Below are 20,988 nucleotides of genomic sequence, written 5' to 3'. Positions count from 1 at the left end.
AAAAGGAAAACAAGCCTTCAGTGAATTACAAGTCAAGGCAGTTTATTCCTAAGTGTGAGTCCCTGTAGTCTTTCAGTGAACAAGCACACATAGTGGGGTGGGCTTCTGCAGGAATGCAAACCCAGATTGAGAACCCAAAGCTCAGTTTCTGTCCTTACATCTGACATAAGAGGCTGGTGGATTCACAGGCACTACGAATGAGGGGAATCTTAAAAAGAGGGAATGAATCAGGTGAAAGTTCAACATGATGATTATTCCAGCAGCTCTCCCGTGTAATCCAACATATGGCATCTGAACCTGGGGCAAGAATTACAAGAAAATCCAGAGCTGTTCATGAGAAGGATCCTTCCAGAATTAAGGAAGAAGAACCCCAGTAAGAAATTTTTATTTGGGATAATTAAATGGGTCAACACATAAAGGGACATGCCAGGAGACTGATGTGATACTTAAATGCTTGTTCTAACCCCAGTCCTCTTCTCAGTTTGAAAGTTTGCCTCCGTGACATTTCACAAGATCAACACCTGCTACACCCATCCAGAAGTGATAGTGCCCCTTGAGTTCCTCAGTGTGGGGACCATGTGGTTGGGGGGGGTGAGGCAGGAGGCAGGAGGGGGAATAACAGCAAAAAAAACCCCAAAACCCAGGTCAATTCCCCAAGAGCCTCCCCAGCTGTGGATCATAGCAGCTGAAGGAGATGTAGGGCAACCTTTGCTGACACAGGTGTTGGGGACTGGGAATGAGATAAATTGGGGGCAGAGGGAAGAGGAGGGAGGTGAGACAATGCAACAGCCTCTCAGTCAGAGATGTCTCCGTCTTTTTGTTTCATCCCCTCACAAGAGGAGATCCATTCTGGGTTGGGTCTCCAGCAGCCACTGTCAGGTGACTCCTGTGTATTCCAGAAGCTCTTGTGTGTAGTCCAACATATGGCATCTGAACATGGGGCAAGAATCACAAGAAGAACCAGAGCTGTTCATGAGAAGGATCTTTCCAGAATTAAGGAAGAAGAGTCCCAGTAAGAATTTTTTTTTATTTGGGGTAATTAAATGGGCCAATCCCTCAAAGGGCCAAGCCAGGAGACTGATGAGACACTTAAATGCTTGTTCTGACCACAGTCCTCTTCTCAGTTTGAAAGTTTGTAGACCATATAGAATAACAGAAGAACAGAAAAAAAAAAAAAAAAAAGCAAACAAACAAACAAAAAACAAACAAACCGGGGAACTGTTAAGGGACAGGTTAATTCCCTGAAAACTTCCCCAGCTGTGGATCATAGCATTTGAAGGAGTTGCAGAGCAAGCTTTGCTGACACAGGTGTTGGGGACTGGGAAGCAGATAAGTTGGAGGCAAAGGGAAGAGAAGGGAGGTGAGACAATGCTATAGTCTCTCAGTCAGAGATGTCGGAGAACAGCAACTGTCTCAGTCTCCTTGTTTCATCCCCTCACAAGAGGAGATCCATTCTGGCTTGGATCTTCAACAGCCACTGTTGGGTGGTTCCCATGTATTCCAACAGAAAGTCCCTTCTTAGTAAGGGACACCCAAAGTAGTTTCAAATAAGCGTGTGGTTTTCTTTTCAGTTAAGCTCTGAAATTATTCACTTCCAGTTAGGAGATTGAATTAATGGATGAGCTTCTACCTTCTTTCTCCTGAAACCATAATTAAAATGTCTCCAAAAATTTAGAAATGAGATGACTACAACTTTCCTGAGGTCACAGAGCGATGGAAATGAAACCAGCACATTGGGGTGGAATCACAAAGGTAAGGTTTTTTATTCAGACTTTCCTGCTTTGGTTTGTATGGAATAGAGAGATAAGGTGTGTGTTTAAGATTTGGGATGGAAATTGCTAAATTGTGAAATTATTACTGTTATAGATGTATGTTATGGATGTATGGGAAGTTACATGTGGGATGTAATACGATGTGGGATAACTATTTGATATTTTAGCTTAGAAATCCCTTATTCTGTTGGAATTGCTCTGCCAGGCTGTTCTCTGCCTGTTTTTAGGAAATCTCCAAGATATAGACACCTGTCTTGGGACTCCAGCCCTGTAACCCCAGTTTCTTACTTGGTTTCTCAGCCCTTTCAGAGGACACTGCCTCTAAAATTCATAATAAAAGCATGGTGAGAAGGTTTAAAGTATTGTTTATAATGAGAATACCCAGGTTCAAATCTTTCTTCTGTTATCTGTGACCTGTGTGAGCATTTTTATAGAAGTCAAGCTTCTTTAATAACAAACCTAACTCTCTAGATTTTTTCCACTTTCTCCATAACTCACTCATGGCTCACATTGGTCACCCTTTTCATTCCTCCTTCTAGGGCCTTTTTTATGTTTCTAATTCCTTATTAGAATGTAGTTATTCACATGTAAGATGTATGGGATTGCCTGTCCTCTAGGGGAGGGAGGGAAAAATTGAAAAAATGAATACAAGTGACAATGTTATAAAAAAAATTACTCATGCATATGCACTGTCAATTTTTTTTATAATTATAAAATTAATAAAAAAAATGTAGTCATCTGAGGCCAGAAATTGCCTAGATGAGTTTTATATAAAAACCTCAGATAGGGCTTTGGCCATATATGATCCATGGAAATTACAAACATCTTCCCAATTGGGAAATAAAAGAAACTAACACCAAATCAAATGAGAAAATATTTGCATAGTACTTAGAATAGTGCTTGCCATATACTGAATGCTACATAAAATCCAATTATTATTACTGTTCTTATTCTTTTGTGGTTGTTAGATAAGTACTCAGATGGGGAAACTGAAGTCTTGCCTGTTTTTTTATAAGCAGTTGATTTTTGAGGAACTCTCCAGAGAAAATAAAGAAAAAAAGAGACAGGTGCCAACAGGTTAACTATCAAGCAGTGTCTGAAGCATCTACAATTTCTGTCTTCAAGACTGAGTTTTGACTCCTAAATGATGAATTCTAGATGTATATGCTTGTAGCAGAAACATGAAAGAAAAAAGACAAGAAGAATGGGCAGGCTTTGTTCTGGCCCTGACTTTTGTCTATTTATTTATGGGTGTTTTAATCCTGTTAAAATGTTTGTAAATTTCTTCATGAATACCACTGGATCACCATAACCTAAAGAAGACTAGACTGAGGAGATTGTGAATAAAGTACTGAAAAGTAAAACAAGCCTTCAATGAATTACGTCAAGGCAGTTTATTCCTAATGGATACCCAAGTGTGAGGCCCTGTTGTCTTTCAGTGAACAAGCATACATATTGAGAACTCAAAGCTCATTTTCTGCCCTTACATCTGACATAAGAGGCTGGTGGATTGACAGACACTACAAATGAGGGGAATCTTAAAAACAGTGGACGAACCAGGTGAAAGTTCAACATGATGATTTTTGGATCCAAGATGTTTTGGGAGTCTTGGATAATAAGAAGCTGGTTGGATCCTCAATGAGGAATAATATACAAGTCTGAAGATGCAATTTTCCTTCTTCAACTATTTAAACACTTTTAAGCATGTTTTTTTTTCTCCATAAACTTTTCTGCTCTAAATCTACAGAAAAGTAGTATTATCAGCTAACAATAAATAAGACTGAAAGTATTTTGTTTTGTTTTGCTTTCTTTTGCTTGTATTTTGTTCTCATGTTCAAAGATTAGCTTACTTCAAACTTGATACAGCCTAGGCTATAGTTGTTCTGGATTTCTTGGGAGTGTGAGCTAAAGGAACAGAATATAACAAGTAGAGAAAAGTACATACATTCAACTGTTGCAATGGTAAGAAGCATAAAAGTGGCCTCCCACACATTTTGTCAATGTTGCTTTTAATTAATTTTAATTATATTTATACATATGCTAAATCATTTTGGGTCCTTGGACTTAGGACTGATGGACTGATATTGATGCTATTATAATCATGTCTGTTCTTTATATTCAACAAATATCTTTTACTAAGGTAAAGTTGATATGGTATGACATAGTGTTTCATATCATATCAACAAGTTACAATATCTTATCAACATTATATTTTGCCACTTCCACATTGCTTTAAGATAAAGAAAGTAAAGATTTTGTTTTTCAATCTGAGATTATAATCATTTCCATATGAGGTTTGTCAAACTACTAAAATGTTTGCATTTCACATATGTCTTGTAAATAAAAAAGCTAAAATTTTAAAAAGGCATGCTTAAGGAAAAAAAAAAAGTGATGGTGCTATTTAGAAGTTTGACAAGTATGACTGGAGTTTGAAAGAGGGATTAGTACCAGAGATACACATAACATCAAAGCCAGATCACAGAAATGACAACTGAGACTTAATGGGGGAAAAAAGCAAAAACTAAAGGAGAGAATTTTGGGGGACATCAAGAGTGAGTGGCTAGGTAGGCAGAGTGAATAAAAGCTTCCAAAGGAGGGAGAATAATTCAGTAAAAAGGGTTGGGATGAAAATGAGGATAGTGTAAACATAATAGAAGGCACAGGAGAAAATGTCAAGATAGGGGGTGGTAAAAAGTTGAATGATTCAGGGATCCAAAAGGATTAAAAACTAAGGGTATGAAGGGGATGATCCAGATTTGTCAATTTCATGGTTGCAACCCAAAGAAAACTTCAGTAGAACAGTTATGAGGGCATTATAGAATGTGTGGGTGGTAAAGAACAGAAGTTGGGGATAAAGTTTAAGGACTTAAAATTTGAAATTGTAGATGTTAAAGTACCATATGAATATACAAAGACAAAAATATATTTCCTCTAAAACAATCTTTGAAATAGATAATTCAAGTTTAAAAACAAGAATAGCAACAACAAAACCTTTTAAGGCAAACGAAAGTCATCAAGATATGACATGACTAAATATTAAGAATTTACCCTTCAATTCATCTCTTTCCTCCAAGATCATAACCATTCTTGTCTGCTCTATAGAAATCTCCACATACACTGCCAAATCACTCCATAGTCTCTGAAATGAATGTATATAAAATAGTTCTCAGCCCTGTGGAACTTTAACTTCATCTGTGATGGTGGCAGAAATATTGAGAGGGTGTATAGGGTTCATTGAGCTTAAGACATACAAAACTTTTAAAGAAATTATGAAAATTTATTTCATTGTGTTCTATAGAAGAGAGCTTATAAAATAATAACACAAATACTTAGGAGAGGGCAGGTGTGGTAGTTAAAGTGTGTCTATGACAGCTTTTCTTTTTCCTTGCTAATTTGCTCTACAGGAGCTGGGAGTCAGCAGTATTCTGTCATGAAACTAAGAAATGTCATTTCAATCAATTAACAAGTATTCAATTGTCTGTTATGTGCCAGACTAGGCACTCTGTTTCTGGCAATGTATTTATTAAAACAAAATTGCATTATATTAAAAGAGTTTGGAAGGCCCAAAGATTTTGCTATAAAGGGAATGCTGAATTTTATTAAACACTGCAATGTGCTTAACACTGTGCAAATACACAGGTGACATCATCTTTCCCCAAGAATTTTAAAACTGTGTATGCTTTCAATGCCGTACAGTTTGAAAGATCAAATTAGTTCTAGAACAGTTTTCCAACTACCTCAATGGTAAAATTTTACTTCCAAAGGGCCTCTCTCTTTAAAATCTATATGCTAAGTCACCTCCCTTATAATTAAGATTCCCCCTGGTTCTTAATTCTTATCAATACGATATAAACATTTTACCATTGCTCAATGTAATTTGGGTTGGAAAAATAGCATTCTGAAGAGTTTTTGGAATCAGCAAGTCTTAGTGGATTAGCATCTAAGGCTGTCAAACCACTAAAATGTTTGTATTTCACAGCTCACATGAAGAGCTGCATTTATGAATAATTTTTATTTTTTGTGCCATTTCACTTACTATATACTTTAACAATCATAATTCACGCAAATATTTTCCATCAAAACTTTCCTAGAAGCTTTTATTCAATCAATAATTTTAAGAAGCAAAAGAGATATTAAGCATGTGTTAAATTTTAAAGACATTTATTTTCCATGCAAAGAAGAGCCCAGTCTCATCATTATCTTTACATGTTTCATTCATGCAGATTCTCTTAAAACAAATGCTGGATGAAATCAACAAATAGTAATTTGTTTTAAAAGAGCATTTTCTATCTGGGACAAATTCAAATAATCAACTAAAAAGTTTTTAAAACTCAGTACTTTTGTTGGGTTTTGAGTGAGCAGATATAAAGTTGTGTTTATGCCTATAGCTTAGAAGAGAAAAGTAACATTTTTACCTATGGGGAAAAGAAGTCAAGAAGCCACCACACAGCCCATCCTATCCTTTATAAGGCATTTGAATTTGAGAATAAAGGAACTGAACTTCATTTTAAAAATGTTTCATTGATGGATATGGTTTTAAATATTCCAAAACATGAGAGATATAATTTCCCTTAGCAATAATGATATATCTAATTAACCTAAATATAGCTAGGAAAAAAAGACTAAAATGCAATTATACTAAATACTAAAATGAACATGGAAATTCTGAAAATAAAAATTAATGATCCAAAAGTATAACTTTACTTTTTAAATCTAAATCAAATATTAAATAAGAAACATACCTATTAAACATATCATTCTTTCTTCAATCATCTTACATTTATTTCTTGATGTTTATCTTTGGCTTTCCATCCAAGAAAACTTAGGTGCTAATCTTTTTTAATGAGGAATGAAATCACATAAGAGGTCCAAAGAAATCTTTGACCACAGGATAAAAAAGTAAAGAAAGTTATAGCCAATTGGCAACTAATTACACACACACTACAAAAATAAGCCTGATCCAAAGCTTAAAATTAGGCCAAAGCTCTTCTTAAAATTAATGCACAGCATTAAGAGAAGGAAAAAGTGTGTTAATAGCAATTAAAATAGGATGTCCCATTTCTGAGAAGGATGGAAACATGAAAATCCACAAAATGAAAACTTCAATTTATTGGATGGCTGAAATTGTGTTCTTGAATGCCCTCTTTACTGCGCCTTTACTGTACGATGGTCAAATAATAACATGTAAATATTCATAGTTGCATTAGAACAGAGAATTGCTCAAAATGAAACATTTCAGAAGTAGGCATAATGGAGGAAAGGAAAAAATAGGGACAAGAAGTTATAAGACATGAATTGTAGCATGACTCTGCCACTAAATGGTTGTTTGACTTTGAGAAATCCCCTGACCTTTCTCTGTACCTTTCTTTTCATATTGAGAATATAAAATGTTCAAAGAAAGATTGACTTCTGTTATTAAAAGTTTCATTGATAGTTACAGGTAAAGCAATTTAAAACCAACTCTGTAGACTTGAAAAAAAAAATATATATATATATATATATATATATATGTGCTGGCAAACAGGTTAAAAGTTCTAGTGAAAGAATCTATGCTCTTATACTTAGAGAAATGAATTCCTAAGATATTAAGAAAAAATGTACAGTAAATTAACAGAGTTCACTTATCTTCACTTTTATATATACACAGGAACAATATGTGGTTAAAAAATTAAATTCTTTTACAATTAATAGACTCTCATGTACCAAAGAATTATGATGAAAAATAGAATTACATTTTCACAAATATTAATCATTTCACTCAATCAAAAATATGTGATGGTGCATTATACCAAAAAATAATACATTGGGAAGTGTGGTTAAGGTTCAAAAGTTTGGGATCCTTTGAAAATGCTGTCTATATCCAGATAAAGAATTGATGGTCTCTGAATGCAGATAGAAGCATACTTTTTTCTCTTACATTATTTTTGTGTGTTTTTTGTCATTTTGACTTATTTCTTCTTTTACAACTATGACTAATATGGAAATATGTTTTACATGATAGCACATGCATAATCTGTATCAAAGTGCCTACCATTTTAGGAAGAGGGGACCAGAGAAAAGGAAAAAATTTGGAATTTAAAATCTTCTAAAAGGGACATGCTAAAAATTGTCTTGATGTTTAATTGGGAAAAAATACTATTTAAAAGAGAAAAACGTTTGGAGTCCTTTGGCAAGTTTTGGTGTCTGGTAGATATCATTACATGATTATTCCCAATCACTGCTTAATGGTGCTTTGAGTTAAACAGATAATGCCTTCTGCTTTAATACGCTCCATAGAACTCCTTTGTAAAAGGCCCTATCAAGCCTTTTGCTTTAATTTCACCTGAAAGAAAAAAAATAAATGTATAATAATTAATAATAAAACAAGGGCAAGAAACTGTATAAACAAAGCACATTTCTACTAAAACTTAAGTTGAACTATTGGATGTCTGATGATTAAAGAAAATTCCACAGTGGCAAATTAAATACTAAGACTTTCAGGAAACTTGTTTCAAGCAATAGAAATTTTGGCTGAATCTAATCATATGACTAGGCAGAGCAGTGATAAATTAAAAAGTTAGCAACTGAAAGTATCCCAAGTACTCCTTAGGATGATCCATACAGAAAAAAAGGGAAAAAAAGAGAAAAGGAAACAAGCATATATTAAGTATCTATGTGTTAGGCACTATGCTAATGATATAATCAGTCTGATTCTTTTGGTCCCTTTCAGAATAATTTTCAATGACTCCATATATCATTAAGCAATTCTCTACTCAGCTTGGAGGAAAAAACAATCATTTTTACTTGATTTTAGCTAAGCTTAATAAATATTTCTTTGGTGACTCTATTCCTGATGATGTTTTTACCCAATTCAATTAGCAGTCATCTATACAACTGGCATGACTCTGTGATGTACTTGTTAATGTGTTCCTTTATAATTCTTTCTAGAATCTGACGTAAACTGACTGCTACTTTATAATATAGTCTGGTAGAGCTAGGCTACCTTCCTTTGCATTCTTTTTTTCATTAATCCCCTTGAAGTACTTGAGGATTTTTTAGCTTTAGAAAGTACTTTCTTAGCAGTTTGATTGAAAAATTAAACTAATTCATGTAGAATTGTCATTTGAGTATATTAGCTTATCCTACCCATGAATACTTGATCACATACATATTTTTATGGACAAAATAGGCTATGGTTACAAAATTTTATATCAGCAGTTATGCACCTATATCCAATAAAAGGACAGAAAATATGTTTCACTGAACTTTAAAAATGTGTATTTTATAGTATACAGATTAAATGCATAATTTTTGACTAATTGTTCAAAGGTACCTTAGAAGGGTGTTTGTACTAGAATATTTTAGGTATCTGTATTTTTCTTTTGTTAAACTAATATTCTAAATTTAGGTAACAGAAGTAGAAATGGCAAGTTTTTTTTTCCATTTGTTGACAACAGAATTTATAGTACAGTAGAGACATCACTGGGCCTGCCATTTTCTTCTACGTATCCATTTGTATGAAAGAACAAAAGGATTTGGAATTAACAGACAAAGATTCCTGAGAGAGACTCTTTGATAAATGCAGGGGAAAAGACTTAAGTGTGTGGATCCTAGCTGTCACCTGCCCAGAAAAAATAAATATGTATACAGCAGAGACTGAATGCTATCCTTCTAGGAGTGATACAGCTAGAGGGAAGGCACACAATAATGCCTCCAGAAGTGGCCTTGAAACATAAAAGTATAACTTGCTCTTCCTGGCCATGCATATCCCCCTATATCTATATTTGCCCATGTGTCCTCATGTATATTCCTCTCCTTACATTTTCCTATCATGGCATATGTATTTGTGGATGAGTATGTCCCAGTTTTATGGGAGGGAAATGTTTTATTACTAGTTTCTCATTACCCAATTTCACTAAATGGCTTTGATATTAATTAGCTTTACCCTTCTGCTGACTAGTAAAGATAAACCTTTAGATGAATTCAAAAAGTGCAACTATCTAAATCACTATTGATCTGAGAAATGCAAATTACAACAACTCTGAGGTTCCACTACACTTAGATTGGCTAAAATGACAGGAAAAGATAATGATGAATGTTGTAGGGGATACAGGAAAACTGGGACACTAATACTTTTTAGGTGGAGTTGTGAACAAATCCAACCATTCTGGAGACTAATTTGGAACTATGCCCAAAGGGCTATCAAAGTGTGCATAGGCTTTGATCCAGCAGTGTTTCTTCTATTGGGCTTGTATCCCAAAGAGATCATAAAGGAGGGAAAGCGTCCCACATGTACAAAAATGTTTGTGGCAGCCCCTTTTTTTTTAGAGGCAAGAAACCGTAAACTGAATGGATACCCATCAGTTGGAGAATGGCTGAATAAGTTATGGTATATGGAATATTATTGTTCTATAAGAAATGATCAGGGTGATTTCAGAGAGGACTGGAGAGATTTACATGAACTGATGCTGAGTGAAGTGAACAGAACTAAGAAATCATTGTACACGGCAACAAGAAGTTTATATGAAGATCAACTCTGATGGACATGGCTCTTCTCAACAAGGAGATGATTCAGGCCAGTTCCAATGATCTTATGATGAAGAAAGCCATCTGCACCCAGAAAGAGGACTGTGGCAACTGAGTGTGGACCACAATATAGTATTTTCACTTTTTTGTTGTTGTTTGCTTACATTTTGGTTTTTTTTTCTCATTTTTTCTTTTTTAAGATGATATTTTTTGTGCAACACGATAATTGTGGAAATATGTATAGAAAAAACTGAGAGAGACTATCCCTTATTCTACTAATTTGCTTATAGTGTCATCCTTTATGTCTATTTTGACCTTATCTTGACGGAGGGTATTAGGTATTGATCAATGCCTCTTTCTGCCATACTATTTTCCAATTTTCCCTGAACTTTTGTCAAATAGTGAGTTCTTATCCCAGAAGTTGGAATCTTTGAGTTTATCAAACACTAAAATACATGTTTAACATATAGTGGATTATTTGCCATCTAGGGGGTGGGGAGAGAGGGAGTGAAACAATGTGCAACATAAGGTTTTTCAAGAGTGAATGTTGAACATTATCCATGCATATGTTTTGAAAATCAAAAGCTTTAATAAAAAAGTATACCTTGAACTTGTTGCAACTTTGTTGAGGGTTGGGGATCTTTTATATTAGTTGAGGTACTACTTCTCGTTCTCTAGCCAGTAGGAAATTAGAAACAGCAAATTGGAGTTTAGTGATGAGGAGACACAAAATCCCTAAAAATCAGGAATAAAATTATAAAAGTTTTGGCCTATAACCCTTAAGAGTACTGCTAAAGAATAATTGATTTCCTTGTTGAATCATTCAGCATTTGTCTTGTGTTGTTTAAGAAGACAGAACAGTATAAAACACATTTTAGAAAGAGAAATGAAAATATTTGAAACAAGGAAAACAATACTTGGAAGGCTAAGTTTGAGTTCTAGACAATTCACTGAAGTTGAATAACTCATTTCTCTGTGATACCTGATATATGAGTCATAAATTAGGAGCTCTTTAAAGTTTCTTCCACTTTTAGTCTTTGAACCTGCAAACACTCGTATGATAAAATTAAACAAAATTACACTTAAACATACAGTGGCTCATTTCTTCCTCTAGATCTTTGTTTATCCGTTCTTTGGATCTAGAAATAAGATCTTCACCTTCTTTTTCTGTTTATCTGCTACCTATGCATTCATAATAATGACTCAATACCTCTGTTTATTTTCATCCTCTATGAAGAAAGATTCTTGGGTTTACAAAAGTATCTTCTGTGGAAATCCTTTAAAAAGTGAGCTCTTGCATTTTTTGAAATAGCTTTTTATTTTTCAAAATACATGTGAAGGTTGTTTTCAACATTTATTCTTGCAAAACTTTGTTCTAAATTTTTCTCCCTTCTTCCTTACCTTCCCCCTCCCCTAGACAGTAAGTAATCTAATATTGGTTAAACATGTGCAATTCTTCTAAACATATTTCCACTTTTATCATGCTGCACAAGAAAAATCAGACCAAAAGGAAAAAAAAATGAGAAAGAAAAAACAAGGAATTAAACAACAATAAAAAGTGAAAATACTATGTTGTGATCCACATTCAGTGCCTATAGTCCTCTCTCTGGAAGTAGATGGTTCTCTCTAATACAAGTCTATTGGAATTGCCTTGAATCACTTCATTGTTGCAAAGAGCCAAATCCATCACAGTTGATCATCACATAATCTTGTAACTGTTCTCTTGGTTCTATTCACTTCACTTAACATCAGTTCATGTAAATCTCTCCACGCCTTTCTGAAATCAGCCTGCTGATTATTTCTTGTAGAACAATAATCATAACAACAAAACAGAAAATGCCATGAAAAGAAAACAGAGGCACTGCAATTTCTTACATATAAACTAGTTTAACTAGTAATTAAAAAGACTTTTTGAGGCTAAGGAACTTGGTATGCAGCCAAGAATAACTTACTCAGCAAAAATGAGCATCGTTTTCCAGGGAAGAAGATGGACATTTAATGACATAAATGAATTCCATCTATTCTTGATGAAAAAACCAGACCTACATAAAATGTTTGATCTTGAAATACAGAACTCGAGAGATTTCTAAAAAGGTAAAAAGAAATCTTGAGAACTATACTTCTGTTATAAAAATATGTAAAGAACATATGTATAATTTGTCCTGGAAACTAGAGGTGGAAAGGAAATTATAACATAAAAAAGTGTAAAGTGATGGTACTACATCTCATGAAGAGGCAAAGGTAACTAACCTATTATATCTGAGAGAAAGAACGGAGGGAGATGAACATAGTGTGTATCAATAAACATATTCGATTTATGGTGAAACTTCTCACACTTCATTGAAAAGTGAGAGGGAAGAAGTAAGCTAAGGGGAAGGAAATACAGAAATTGTGAAGAAAAGGGGTAAAATAAAGGAAGTAACTTTAAGGTGGGGGAGGGATACTAAATAGGGAGGGCTGTGAAAAGCAAGTGGTGTTCACAAGTTTAATACTGGGTAGAGGGGTAAGAGGGAAGGAAAGGAGAAAAGCATAAGCAGGGATTAACAGGATGGCAAGCAATATAGAATTAGTCATTCTAACCATAAATGTGAATGGGGTAAACTCCCTCATAAAGAGGAAGCAGTTAGCAGATTGGATCATAAGTCAGAATCCTACTATATGTTGTTTACAGGAAACACACCTGAAACAGGGTGAGACATTCAAACTAAAAGTAAAAGGGTGGAGCAGAATCTACTATGATTCAGGCAAAGCCAAAAAAGAAGGGGTAGCCATCCTCATCTCAGGTCAAACAAAAACAAAAATTGATCTAATTAAAAGAGATAAGGATGGGCATTATATCCTGAAAAAGGGTAGCATCAATAATGAAGCAGTATCAATAGTAAACATATACGCACCAAGTGGTGCAGCATCTAAATTCTTAAAAGAGAAATTAAGAGAGCTGCAAGAAGAAATAGACAGCAAAACTATAATAGTGGGAGATCTCAACTTTGCACTCTCAGAATTAGATAAATCAAACCACAAAATAAATAAGAAAGAAGTCAAAGAGGTAAATAGAATACTAGAAAAGTTTGATATGATAGATCTTTGGCAAAAGCTAAATGGAGACAGAAAGGAGTATACTTTCTTCTCAGCAGTTCATGGCACCTATACAAAAATAGACTATATATTAGGACATAAAAACCTCAAAATCAAATGCAGTAAGGCAGAAATAGTAAATGCATTCTTTTCAGACCACAATGCAATTAAAATTACATTTAATAAAAAGCCAGGTGAAAATAGACCAAAAAATAATTGGAAACTAAATAATCTTATACTAAAGAATGATTGGGTAAAACAGCAAATCATAGACATAACTTCACCCAAGAAAATGACAATAATGAAACATCATACCAAAATATGTGGGATACAGCCAAAGCAGTAATAAGGGGAAGTTTTATATCTCTACAGGCCTACTTGCATAAAATAGAGAAAGAGAGGGCCAACGAATTGGGCTTACAACTAAAATTGCTAGAATAGGAACAAATTAAAAACCCCCAGACAAACACAAAACTTGAAATTCTAAAATTAAGAAGGGAGATTAATAAAATTGAAAGTAAAAAAAACTATTAATTAATAAAACTGAGTTGGTTCTATGAAAAAACCAACCCTTAGTAAACCTGATTAAAAAAAGGAAAGATAAAAAGCAAATTGTTAGTCTTTGAAATGAAAAGGGATAACTCACCACTAATGAAGAGGAAATTAGAATAATAGTTAGGAGCTACTTTGCCAAACTTTATGCCAATAAATTCGATAACTTAAATGAAATGGAAGAATATCTTCAAAAATATAGCTTGCCCAGATTAACAGAGGAACAAGTAAGTAGTCTAAATAGTCCCATCTCAGAAAAAGAAATAGAACAAGCTATTAACCAACTCCCTAAGAAAAAATCCCCAGGAAAAGATGGATTTACATGTGAATTCTACCAAACATTTAAAGAACAACTAACTTCAATGTTATATAAACTATTTGAAAAAATAGGGACTGAAGGAATCCTACCAAATTCCTTTTATGACACAGACATGGTACTGATACCTAAACCAGGTAGGCTGAAAACAGAGAAAGAAAACTATAGACCAATTTCCTTAATGAATATTAATGCTAAAATCTTAAATAAGATATTAGCAAAAAGACTTCAAAAAATCATCCCCAGGATAATACACTTTGATCAAGTAGGATTTATACCAGGAATGCAGGGCTGGTTTATTATTAGGAAAACTATTAGTATAATTGACCAAATTAATAATCAAATTAATAAAAACCAAATGATCATATCAATAGATGCAGAAAAAGCATTTGATAAAATCCAACATCCATTCCTACTAAAAATGCTTGAGAATATAGGAATACATGGACTATTCCTTAAAATAATAACGAGCATATATTTAAAACTTTCAGTAAACATCATGTGTAATGGTGATAAACTGGAACCTTTCCCTGTAAGATCAGGAGTGAAACAAGGTTGCCCACTATCACCATTACTATTCAATATAGTACTAGAAACGCTAGCCTCAGCAATAAGAGCCAAAAAGAGATTCAAGGAATTAGAGTAGGAAATGAGGAAATCAAACTATCACTCTTTGCAGGTGACATGATGGTATACTTAGAGAACCCCAAAGACTCTGCTAAAAAGCTACTAGAAATAATTCAAAATTTCAGCAAAGTGGCAGGATACAAAATAAATCCACATAAATCCTCGGCATTTTTATATATCACCAACAAAATGCAACAGCAAGAGATACAAAGAGAAATTCCATTCCAAACAAATGTTGAGAGTATAAAGTATTTGGGAATCCATCTACCAAAGAACAGTCAGGATTTATATGAGAAAAATTACAAAACACTTGCCACAAAAATAAAGTCAGATTTAAATAATTGGAAAGACATTCAGTGCTCTTGGATAGGCCGAGCGAATATAATAAAGATGACAATACTCCCCAAACTAATCTATTTCTTTAGTGCTATACCAATCAGACTCCCAAGAAACTATTTCAATGACCTTGAAAAAATAACAACAAAATTCAGATGGAAGAATAAAAGGTCGAGAATTGCAAGGGAACTAATGAAAAAAAAGTCAGAGGAAGATGGTCTAAGTGTACCTGATCTTAAAGTATATTATATAGCAGCAGTCACCAAAACCATTTGGTACTAGCTAAGAAATAGAACGGTAGATCAGTGGAACAGATTAGATACAAAGGACAAAAAAGGGTACATCTATAGCAATCTAATCTTTGACAAACCCAAAGATACCAACATGAGGGATAAAAATTCATTATTTGGAAAAACCTGTTGAGAAAACTGGAAATTACTATGGCAGAAATTAGATATGGATCCACACTTAACACCATATACCAAGATAAGATCAAAATGGGTCCATGATTTAGGCATAAAGAATGAGATAATAAAAAGATTAGAGGAACAGAGGATATTCTACCTCTCAGACTTGTAGAGGAGGAAGGAATTTATGACCAGAAGAGAACTAGAGATCATTATTGATCACAAAATAGAAGATTTTGATTACATCAAACTAAAAAGTTTCTGTACAAACAATACTAATGCAAACAAGATGAGAAGGGAAGTAACAAATTGGGAAAACATTTTTAAAAGCAAAGGTTCTGACAAAGGTCTCATTTCCAAAATATACAGAGAATTGACTTTAATTTATAAGAATCCGAACCATTCTCCAATTGATAAATGGTCAAAGGATATGAACAGACAATTCTCAGATGAAGAAATTGAAACTATATCCACTCATATGAAAGAGTGTTCCAAATCACTACTGATCAGAGAAGTGCAAATTAAGACAACTCTGAGATACCACTACACACCTGTCAGATTGGCTAAGATGACAGGAACAAATAATGATGAATGTTGGAGGGGATGTGGGAAAACTGGGAAACTAATACTTTGCTGGTGGAGTTGTGAAAGAATCCAACCATTCTGGAGAGCAATTTGGAACTATGCCCAAAAAGTTATCAAACTGTACATACCCTTTGACCCAGCAGTACTACTACTGGGCTTATATCCCAAAGAAATACTAAAGAGCGGAAAGAGACCTGTATGTGACAAAATGTTTGTAGCATCTCTTTTTGTTGTAGCTAGAAACTGGAAGAAGAATGGATGTCCATCAGTTGGAGAATGTTTGGGTAAATTATGGTATATGAAGGTTATGGAATATTATTGCTCTGTAAGAAATGACCAGCAGGAGGAATACAGAGAGGCTTGGAGAGACTTACATCAACTGATGCTGAGTGAAATGAGCAGAACCAGAAGATCACTGTACACTGCAACAACAATACTCTATGAGGATGTATTGTGATGGAAGTGGAAATCTTCAACATAAAGAAGAGCCATCTCACTCCCAGTTGATCAATGATGGACAGAGGTAGCTACACCCAGAGAAGAAACACTGGGAAGTGAATATAAATTGTTAGCACTAATATCTGGCTGTCCAGGTTACACGTACCTTCGGAATCTAATGCTTATTGTGCAACAAGAAAATGGTATTTACACATATGTATTGTATCTAGGTTATATTGTAACACATGTAAAATATATGGGATTGCCTATCATCGGGGGGATAGAGTGGAAGGAGGGGGGATAATTTGGAAAAATGAATACAAGGGATAATATTATAAAAAATATATATAAAAAAAAACCGGTGGTGGGTTGGGATAGGAAAAGACACTGTAATAACGTAACATTAAACAAGTGGAATTTTGCTCTGCTGATTATTTCTTACCTGCATGACTTTTTATTATCACTTAAACTCCCTGAGCCTCAGTTTCCTCATATGTTAAATGAGAGACTTGAGCTTCATGACCACTAGAAAACCACATTTCCAGTTCTAAAACTGTGATTCCACAGCTGAAAATCTAGGAACATTGCCTCCTAATGTAAGATCTGTATTTGTTCATTAATGAGTCATATATTTTCTCTTGGATTTTATATAGTTCATTTGTAACAACATTAACCTGACATGCTTGTCTGTGGGCTGACCCCATCCTTGTTGTGGTGACTATTACAGGTGAGCTGCCGTCCTTCCGGTGACCATCCACTCCAGATCCTCTTTGTGGTTGGTGGGGTGACAATATCAGAAGCCAAAATGGTGAAAGTTCCTATTTCTTCCCTGAAGCCTGCAACACAGGTACCGAACCCTAAATAACAGGACATGTGTCTCCCTGGCTCAAGGATGGGAGAGTCTGGCTGTTCCCACAAGGGTGGGTCTGAGCCTTAGGGGTAGCATTAGAGGAGATGTTCTATAGAACTTGGGAGATGGTGAAGCACTGTGTAAATGTCAGATAATTCTCTTACTGCTACTATTATTACTCGTACTCTTACCACTAGTATTATTACTACTACTTCTACTATTACTCCTCTTCCTACTCCTATGGGTATCACTCCTTCGATTACAACCATTACTCTTCCACCAACTACTATAATTACTCCCACTCTTATTACTGTTACTATTCATACTACTCCCGTTCCTTCTAGTTCTCTTCCTCCTGCTACTACTACTATCATTGCTCCTATTCCTCTTAATACTCCTTCTACTACCACTACTACCATTTCTACTACTACTTTTACTATTTCTATTACTACTACTACTACTAGTGTAACTCCTATTCCTATTATTATTACTATTGCTATTACTACTTATTCTGCTGCTATTATTCTTACTTCTATTACTTTTACTACTCATACTTCTCCTACTTCTTCTACTCCTCCTCCTACTACTACCACTATTCCTTTCTCCCTACTATTATTATAATTATTACTACTACTACTATTATTGCTACTCTTACTTCTATTACTATTAGTACTCTCCTATGAGTACTGTTAAATTTTCTAGTGCCATGACCAATTTATTGCCCTTCTAGCAGCGGACAACTTAAACATTACAACACCAGAAAGGGTTTCAGTGAGATGGTACAGTGGATGGAAGGCAGAGGCTTCGAGGCAGGAAGACTTAGAGTTCTAATTTTCTAATTCGATTCTAATAATAATCTAGGAAGAAAATATCTGCATAAGCAAGATAATTACATACATATGTTTACATACATTGGATTAAGCATATATTTTCACATATTTAACATGTAATAACCGGTCATCTAAGAAAGGAGGTGGAAGGAAGGAGGGGGAAAGTTTAAACAGGAGGTTTCATAAGGGTCAGTGTTGAAAACTTGCCACTTCATATGTTTTCTAAATAAAAAGGGTTCCTAAAAATTTTTTTAAAAGAAAACCTCCGCATACAGCCCGAGCAAAATCCTCATCTGATGAGCAGTTGCCTTGCTTACCTTCTCCATGGAGACCTCATTGTGTGATGCCCATTGTGACATGCTCTAGCTCATTGTGACATGCCTGAGAACAAACAAGGTTTACTGACTTAAAGGTGATGATCTCGCCAAAACAACCCAGTTGGATCCTGAAAGCAAAGGGAGTAGGATGTGTGTATAGAAGAATGGATGAGTGGACAAATAGACTATTAGACTAGATACATAGATAACTGGTGATGGATGGATGGGATAGATAGTATAGACAAATAGATTTTATAGATACACTTGATGCATAGATAAAAAGATAATGATGGATAGATAAGTGAAAAGATAGATTTAAAGTAGAAAAGTTTATAGGTAGAAAAGAGATTTATAGGAAGAAAAGCGATTTATAGGCAGAAAAGAGATTTATAGGTAGAAAAGCGATTCATAGGTAGAAAAGAGATTTATAGGAAGAAAAGCGATTCATAGGCAGAAAAGAGATTTATAGGAAGAAAAGCAATTTATAAGTAGAAAAGAGATTTATAGTAATTAAAGTGATTTATAAGTAGAAAACAGATTATTAGATAAAAAGTGACTTTTAGGTAGAAAAGAGATTTATAGGTAGAAAAGGGGCTTATAGGCAGAAGAGAATAAATAGCTGCATTAAATATACATAGATAATGATTGAGTCAATGGAGGGTTAGGTAAATCAGTAAATAAATTACTGGAAAAAGAGATCCTTTCTGGCCCTCATCAGCATCATACCAAGTGCTCCTGTCAAAGATTGAGACTGCCTTCAGGTCAGTATTAAACTATTATATTTTATTCTTCAATATTATAGAAGCTAAAATGGTTGCTTTCTATCTGGCTTGAGAAATATTCGACTTCTCTTTCCTCCCCTCTTCCCCCACCCGCAAAAAATTCCAGTTTGTGGATGGTTATTCCAGTTGATCAATTGGACACATATCTTTCACTTATGCTGTAACATTTTGCCTTTTCAGGCATCCTATAAGCCACTGCTAAAGCAGAGGAGATACTGAACCACTTGTGTCCAGATGCTGGTGATATTGAAGGCATGTCTTTGGACCTCAGTGATCTACAGAAAACGGGATTTAGCATGCTCATGAAGGTAAAGCAGCTATATAGAGATAATCTATCTTCAGCTTCCCTCCTGCAGTCAGTGTTAATAAGGGGTTCAAGGTAGGGCCAGGTTGCTGACTTACTCTATATGTAGTAGAAGTACAAATAATCTGGGAACTAGAGAGCCTACCTTTAAAAACAAACAAACAATCAAAAGCAGATTCTTTGAGTTCAGAAACTATTTTCTTTTTCATCATCCTATGCCTGGTTCCCAGAAACAAGATGACTTGCTCATATTAGAGGTTTCATAAATGCTTGTTGAATTCAATTACATATAGATGAAGACCTTTTCTAAAATTATTGGCAGCTGGCTGGTACAGTGGATAACACTGTTGGACCTCCCTTGAATTAGCACCTGATTTCAAACACCAGCTGTAGGACTCTGGGCAAGTCACTTAATCTGTGTTTGCCTCAATTTCCTCATCTGTAAAATGGGAATGGTACAATCATTGTTGCTCCACAGAGAATAAGCCTTTGAGAACTATTTGTCTTCAAGTAGAGTCACAGCATCGTGGATTTTGAGCTGGCAGGAATATTTCAGGGTTTCTGCTTCCATATTTTACAGAGAAAGTTACTGAGACTCAGGGTGGTTTAGTATATTTAGTATATTGTCCAGCGCATACAGATTGTAAAAGGCAGAAACAAGATTCAAACAGATCCTGTTTATACTATCATGTTAACTCTTAAGTGTTCATTACATATGTGTGTATGTGTGTGCATATATGTGTGTGTGTATTTCCATACTTCAATCTTTTAACCTATAGGTAAACATATTAACTCTTTAAAAAAATACAAAAAAGGTGATGGGATGGGGTATGGAAAAGACATTGTAATAAAGTAACATTAAACAAGTGGAATTTTGCTTTGCTGATTATTTCTTACCTGCATGACTTTTTATTATCACTTAAACTCCCTGAGCCTCAGTTTCCTCACATGTTAAATGAGAGAGTTGAGCTCCATGACCATTAGGAGACTACATTTCTAGTCCTAAAATTCTGATTCCACAGCTGAAAATCTATGAACATTATGTCCTACCATAAGATCTTTATTTGATCATTAATGAGTCATATATTAACCTGATATGCTTGTCTGAGGGCTGACCCCATCCTTGTTGTGGTGAATGTTACAGGTGAGCCGACCTCATCCCGGTGACCATCCACTCCAGATCCTCTATGTGGTTGGTGGGGTAACGATATCGGAAGCCAAAATGGTGAAAGATCTTGTTTCTTCCCTGAAGCCTGGAAAACAGGTACTGAACCCTAAATAACAGGACATGC

The 20,988-nt window shown here is 34.8% G+C and overlaps 2 long non-coding RNA genes across 3 annotated transcripts in view; one reads left to right on the top strand and one right to left on the bottom strand.

Annotated features, from left to right (window-relative positions):
• The window catches only part of LOC141560891 (uncharacterized), a 295,397-nt gene that overhangs the window by 235,250 nt on the left and 39,159 nt on the right, over window positions 1-20,988 (bottom strand). The window lies entirely within an intron of this gene.
• Window positions 293-2,088, top strand: LOC141559412 (uncharacterized). 2 transcript variants are annotated; one of them, XR_012487394.1, is made up of 4 exons: window positions 293-373; window positions 900-1,012; window positions 1,676-1,752; window positions 1,978-2,088. It is a non-coding gene; the product is annotated as an uncharacterized LOC141559412 (long non-coding RNA). The 2 variants fall into 2 exon arrangements; XR_012487393.1 differs by lacking the exon at window positions 293-373 and having other exon boundaries at window positions 830-1,012.

This window comes from Sminthopsis crassicaudata, chromosome 3, assembly GCF_048593235.1.
Source record: "Sminthopsis crassicaudata isolate SCR6 chromosome 3, ASM4859323v1, whole genome shotgun sequence".
Taxonomy (NCBI): domain Eukaryota; kingdom Metazoa; phylum Chordata; class Mammalia; order Dasyuromorphia; family Dasyuridae; genus Sminthopsis; species Sminthopsis crassicaudata.
Note: the sequence above shows the minus strand (reverse complement) of the source record. Positions and strands in the feature narration are given on the sequence as shown.